The 6013-nt window shown below is 41.7% G+C and overlaps 1 pseudogene; it reads right to left on the bottom strand.

The window, feature by feature from the left end:
* Positions 1-1078: 1078 nt before the first annotated feature.
* Positions 1079-2203, bottom strand: LOC101429644 (arfaptin-1-like; annotated as a pseudogene).
* Positions 2204-6013: the final 3810 nt, after the last annotated feature.

Here is a 6013-nt window from a genome sequence, read left to right as displayed (position 1 = left end):
TAGGAAGAGACACATCAAACATTATATGAAAGGGGTTTCTTTATGGGTTGTGTACATTAGTTGAATGAGAATTACTGTATCTGAGAACCACATATTTCTGATTTAAGGCTTAAATGGTATTGTTACATATGGTAAGTTAATGAAAGATGTCTAGGAATTCACTTTTATCAAAATGAATTGACCTTAAATTAGCACATATTTCTCCTCTAGAAACCATTGAGAATCTACTCCCAAGTCCACCTGTTTAAAAAAATTCTCTTAAGCAGATTTCATTATGAATCAAAAGGAATTGCCAGGATAACTGACCGATGACTTTGGTAATGCAAATTCATAAGTTTAAAAGCCTCACAGAAAGGATAGTGTGATTTTTGCATCTTAAAAAAAAAGTTTAAACAAACATCCACGTACAGGTTCATTTTTAAAAGGTATTTGCAACAACTCCACAAACTGATCAGTCAGGCATTAGAACTTCTGCCTTTGTGTAAATGCTGCAGGAAGACAATATAAGTTTTCTCTGGCATGGTTCAGTGGCTGAGTACCAGCTTCCCACATATGAGGTTCCTGGTCCATTCTCCTGCCCCGGTAACTCAAAAAAATAATTTTACTCTGCAAAACAGTTTCTTTTTTCTTTAAGACAATACGCAAAAATGAATCTCTTAAAGATGCCTAATATATTCATATATAAAGTATCTGATGTTGATTCAAATCATGTAAACCTCCCTTTGGAAAAGTTACAACTGGCTCTCATTTCCAGGACCAAAAAGTTCACATTTTTATCTTGTCAGTGCACATCCGTATTAGATATTTTCAAACTACAGAAATATCCACCAACACTCATGATAGAAAGGGATTTCTCAAAAAAGAAAATTGGGTTCAGATCATAGAAATTACATTTACATTGAAGTTTCCCACCTTCCCATCAAATTTAAGAGTTCAATTGTTAAAGTATGAAAAAGGGGAAAATTAAAGCAATAATCACTACAGTTGTTGTCACCCATCCCCACTTGCCCCGACTCTGCTTAATTCATATAAGGTTTGTTTAGAAATACAACAAAGTGACTTTTTTCCTTGGGAAGGATTACTGTTCTTCAAGCCAAAATGGGGCATCCACTCCAGGAGTTTTCAACTTGATATGGAACTGTTTAAGTGTCTGTCCAGGCTGCTACTGATTCCCAGCAAAGTAAGTGGGAATGGCATTGTGGAAAAGGACAAGCTGATTTTGCAGTACTTTAACCTTATTTTCTTCTAGAAATTTCAATTTGATAGAAACATCATTGTGTATTTTGTCACATTTTTCCTTACATGCTTGGAACAGATGCTATGACTGTTCAGTCTTTGGCAGAGTGTTTGCATCATGTGGTCCAAGATTCAGTTCTTCTAGATCAGTACAATAGGCATTATATTCAATCCTGGCACTTTCATACTGTTTCACAGTCATTAATGTATCTTCAATTGTTTTATTCACCAAATTGTTCACATTGGCAATGAAAAAATTAGTGGCTCCAAGAAGAGTTGCTCCATTTTTAGCCAGCAGTTTCTGGATATCTGCCTCACAGTCAAATTCTTAATGGAGTTCTAATGACTTCAAATTCAGGTCAGCAAATGCATCTCCAAGTGGCTTTGAGTAGGCATCATCTGGAAAAGCTGGGTGGGCAATGCCTGAGCCAGTCTTAGAATATTTTCATATTTTCTCTTTATATATATATTTTTAAATTATCTCTTACTATATTAATCAGAGTTTCCAGTTCAAGGCCCACAGTTCTTGAACTTCTCAGAGATAATTTGACAAGTACACTTGTATGTACGTAGACTCCATTTTCTAACAAGTTCTAACTTTTTCATTGCATGATTTTTTATTTCATGTGCTGGAAGAACTGGTCTACTTTTAGCTTGTGTTCTCTAGTCACCTGACGGAACAATTAAATCACTTCCTTGTTCTAGTCAACTAGCTGTAACCCTGCTTGGAGACATAACAGCTGACAATGGTGGTCTTGGGGAACCTTGAAATGCTTCTTCTTCAATCACTCTCCTTTTTGTACTCAAAGCCATGCGATACTGCAATCTGGGTTTCTTAGAGATCAAGTCCAGCTGGCAATGAGCATTTCAGACCTCTATTAAAGCCATGTTCCTGAGAATCATCAAACTCTCCATTACTAGTAACTAGAATTTCTGCTGCTGAATTTTTGGGAGATTCACGAGCCATGGCAGATTCCTCAGAATTAGACTCCAACTTCTTCTGTGATTGGTTTGGAGGCATCAAGAGTTGTAGTACTGTTGCTGAATCCCCATCTGCAGGGATTCTGGCAGCTCACAAGTCATAGCTTATCCCTGCTGCTTCTCTCTGGAATCACCTAAATCCTGGCAAGAACTGAGCAGAAATGAGACCCAGATCTTTTCTTTTTTCCCCTCCCCCTTCACACCTCTAATCCTTGGGAGTGGGAAGCACCTGCAGCTTCACAGCCTTACGCAGACCAACCACTGAGGACTCTGGGCCAGTGGCCTCTTCAACGGGCCTCCACAATCTGTACCCAGAGCAGTGGAGTCCGAAGTTCTTTGTTTTTATCTGGAAATGCCTTAATTTCTCCCTCATTTATTTCATGTTTGTTTCTAGTTTATTATTTGGTATAGACACAGGCTCATTCAGCATTTTTTAATCACAAACTGCTTTTCCTAGATTACAAAGTCAGTTTTCTTTCATCCTAGACTCTTGAATCTGATATTCAAGTCACCACAACAGAAATAGGAACTGCTATAACAAACATTCTGAAAAGTGCCTCAACAAAGGTGTTTTAATGCCTGTTTAAAACCTGCTAGCATTTAAATGTCAATTAATGATGATGTTACTGGATGGCTCTGGTTTCTGGGCTTCAGGTTTCTTAGATTATGTCACATAAAATAACTTAAGGACATGCCATAGGGTAGGCAAGGGAGTAAAGGGTTTACTAAGAAACAAGAAAATGAGAAAAATACACAGTCTATACTGAGGCATGGACCATGGGCATATTGCAGGCTGAGTTGTGTGCATGTGACCCCAGGTCAAGGCTTTTTAAAGTCTACTTGCTGTTCTGATTGCTTACCCTACTGTCATTCATCAGGAGGACAATGGTGAAGACTTTTGAGGATATCTGAGGCTTTCCCTCTCGTTCCAAATGAGAGTCTCATGGCTGGGATCTCGTAGGATCTTTCCAGCAGTCTTCTTTTTTTTTTTTTTTTTTTACATTTTTTAAAATTGATTTTGTAATAATATTACATTAAAAATATATATGTGAGGTCCCATTCAACCCCACCCCCCCCACCCCACCTCTCCCCCCCCCCCAGCAACACTCGTTCCTATCATCATGACACATCCATTGGATTTGGTAAGTACATCTTTGGTCACCTCTGCACCTCATAGTCAATGGTCTACATCATGGCCCATACTCTCCTCCATTCCATCCAGTGGGCCCTGTGAGGATTTACAATGTCCGGTGATTGCCTCTGAAGCACCATCCAGGGCAGCTCCATGTCCCAAAGACGCCTCCACCTCTCATCTCTTCCTGCCTTTCCCCATACCCATCAGCCACCATGTCCACTTTTCCCAATCCAATGCCACCTCTTCTATGTGGACATTGGATTGGTTGTGTCCATTGCACCTCTATGTCAAGAGGAGGCTCAGATTCCACATGGATGTTGGATGCAATCCTCCCACTTTCAGTTGTAATCACTCTAGGCTCCATGGTGTGGTGGTTGTCCTTCTTCAACTCCATCTTAGCTGAGTGTGATAAGTCCAATAAATCATATTGTAGGTGCTGGAGTCTGTTGAGGCTCAGGACCTGGCTATCACATTGTCAGTCCAGAGATTCAAATCCGCTAAATATATCTTAAACCCCAACATTAACTGCACCTCCATCACCTTAGCATGAAAGTCTTATGAAGGAAGATCCCATCTGAGTCCAGATTCATCACACATAAACACCAGTTCCAAAAAGGGGCCATCTGACCTGGTAGTTAACCCCATCGGCCATGACCATAACTCCCATGGGTCTCTTTAGCCCTCGAAGGAACCGATATCTGGGGGTTGTATCTGCTTTATCTGTCTCTCTGACTCTGCTCAGTTGTGCATGAGGGCAATCCTTCTGCCAGCCTCCAGACTCTTTTTTAGAAACTCGTAGCCATATAAACTCATTTCTCTTTTCCATTTCCCCCTTACTTTAGGTCAAACAGCATTTTAAAGTCATGTTATTTTATGTAGACAGGGATATTCTGCTGATCCACATTGAACCTTCCGTATAAGGTCATTTTCCAGTTATCCAGCAGTCTTCTTATCCAGAGGTTTCTCAGCAGCGTCTCACAGCTATGTGGTCTTTCAGCCATGTTGTCTATCAGCCATGTTGTCTTCCAGGCCAGCCACCTTCCCCCTTTCACTATACTAACCTGCCTCAACTCCCCCATCAGGGGGTTTACACCCTTATTCTTAAGGGGATGCTGCACAGTGATGGTCATTCTTCTGTTGCTACTTCCTGCTGGTTAGGGGGTGTGGCCTTATCTGACAAGGTATTAAACCCTTTGGCTATTCTATTGTAGTTGGGGGAAATGGGTCCAGCACTCTCTTAGGAACTGAATGAAAACCCCACAAAGCTAATAAGGTGTTGATTCTGTAAGAAATAAACTCAATTAGAATTTTGAAGGTACATGGTTCCACTAAAATGATAAAGCAGATGGTGGTAGGTGGGCCCATAAAGGGGGTCACCCATACTGACTATGAGAGTTAGAAAGGTCAAGTGACTTCTGAGGCAGCATCCTCCCAAAGTTGATGGGAAACAGCATTCTTTCTTGAGTTCTTTTATGCTGTTGGTTAACTCTAGGGAGAGAGCTATAAATTGCCAACCCTAGTTCCCACAGCAGTGGTTATACTTAAGACAGCTAGGAGAGGTATGAAGAAAGGCACTGCCCTAGACAAAAACTCACAAACCAGTATAGGCAACAACAAGAACAAGCATATGGCAAGCAAAATAAAGACAGCATGTAAGAGAGCCATTCCTTTATCTTATAGGTACATTCACTAACCACTTAGAAAATGATTGTTTACCAGGACTTTTAACATGTTCAGTATCCCTCTGAATATGATCTAGAATGGAAAAGATATCCTCATAATCATCAGACATATAGCTACAGTACTTAATACTAGTTAATGGGGGGAAACAGATGTAACTCAACCAATTGGGTTGAGCCTCTTATATCTACCATATAGGAGGCCCAAGATTTGATGCCCAGGGCCACCTGGTGAGGGCAAGCAGACCCACACAGCAAGCTGGCCCACATGGAGTGCTGGCCCACATGGAGTGCAGGCCCACATGGGAATGTCACCCTGTGCAGGAGTGCCGCCCTGCATGGGAATGCCGCCCAGCATGGGAAAACTGCCCTGTGCAGGAGTGCCAGTTGACACAGAGAGCTGGTGCAGCAAGATGATGCAACAAGAAACACAGGAGGGAAAATAGATGTAGCAGAATAGAGTGTTGAGGTAGTGCAAGAGAGTAATCACCTCTTTCCCACTCTGGAAGGTCCCAGGATTGGTTCTTCAGACACTGAAGAACACACATCTAATGGACAAAGAGAGCAGACAACAGGGGTAATGGGGGAATAAATAAAATAAATCTTAAAAAAAAATACTAGTTAATGGGAAGCAGATGTGGCTGAAGCAATTGGGCTCCTGTCTACCATATAGGAGGTACAGGATTTGATGCCTAGAGCCTCCTGGTGAAGGCAAGGTGGCCAATGTAATGAGCTGGCCCATACAGAGTGCTGGCCCATGTGGAGTGCCACCCCTTGCGGGAGTGCCACCCTACTTAGGAGTGCCAGCCAATGTGGAGAGCTGATGCAGAAAAAAAAAAAGAGACAGAGGAAAGACAATAAGAGACATAGCGACATAGCAGGGAAGTGGATTTGGCTCAACAGATAGAGCATCCACCTACCACATTGGAGGTCCAAGGTTCAAACCCAGAGACTCCTGACCCATGTGATGAGCTGGCCCATG

This window comes from Dasypus novemcinctus, chromosome 18 (assembly GCF_030445035.2).
Source record: "Dasypus novemcinctus isolate mDasNov1 chromosome 18, mDasNov1.1.hap2, whole genome shotgun sequence".
NCBI classification, from domain to species: Eukaryota; Metazoa; Chordata; class Mammalia; order Cingulata; family Dasypodidae; genus Dasypus; species Dasypus novemcinctus.
The sequence above is the reverse complement of the archived record's forward strand: the minus strand, read 5'-3'. Positions and strand labels throughout refer to the sequence as shown.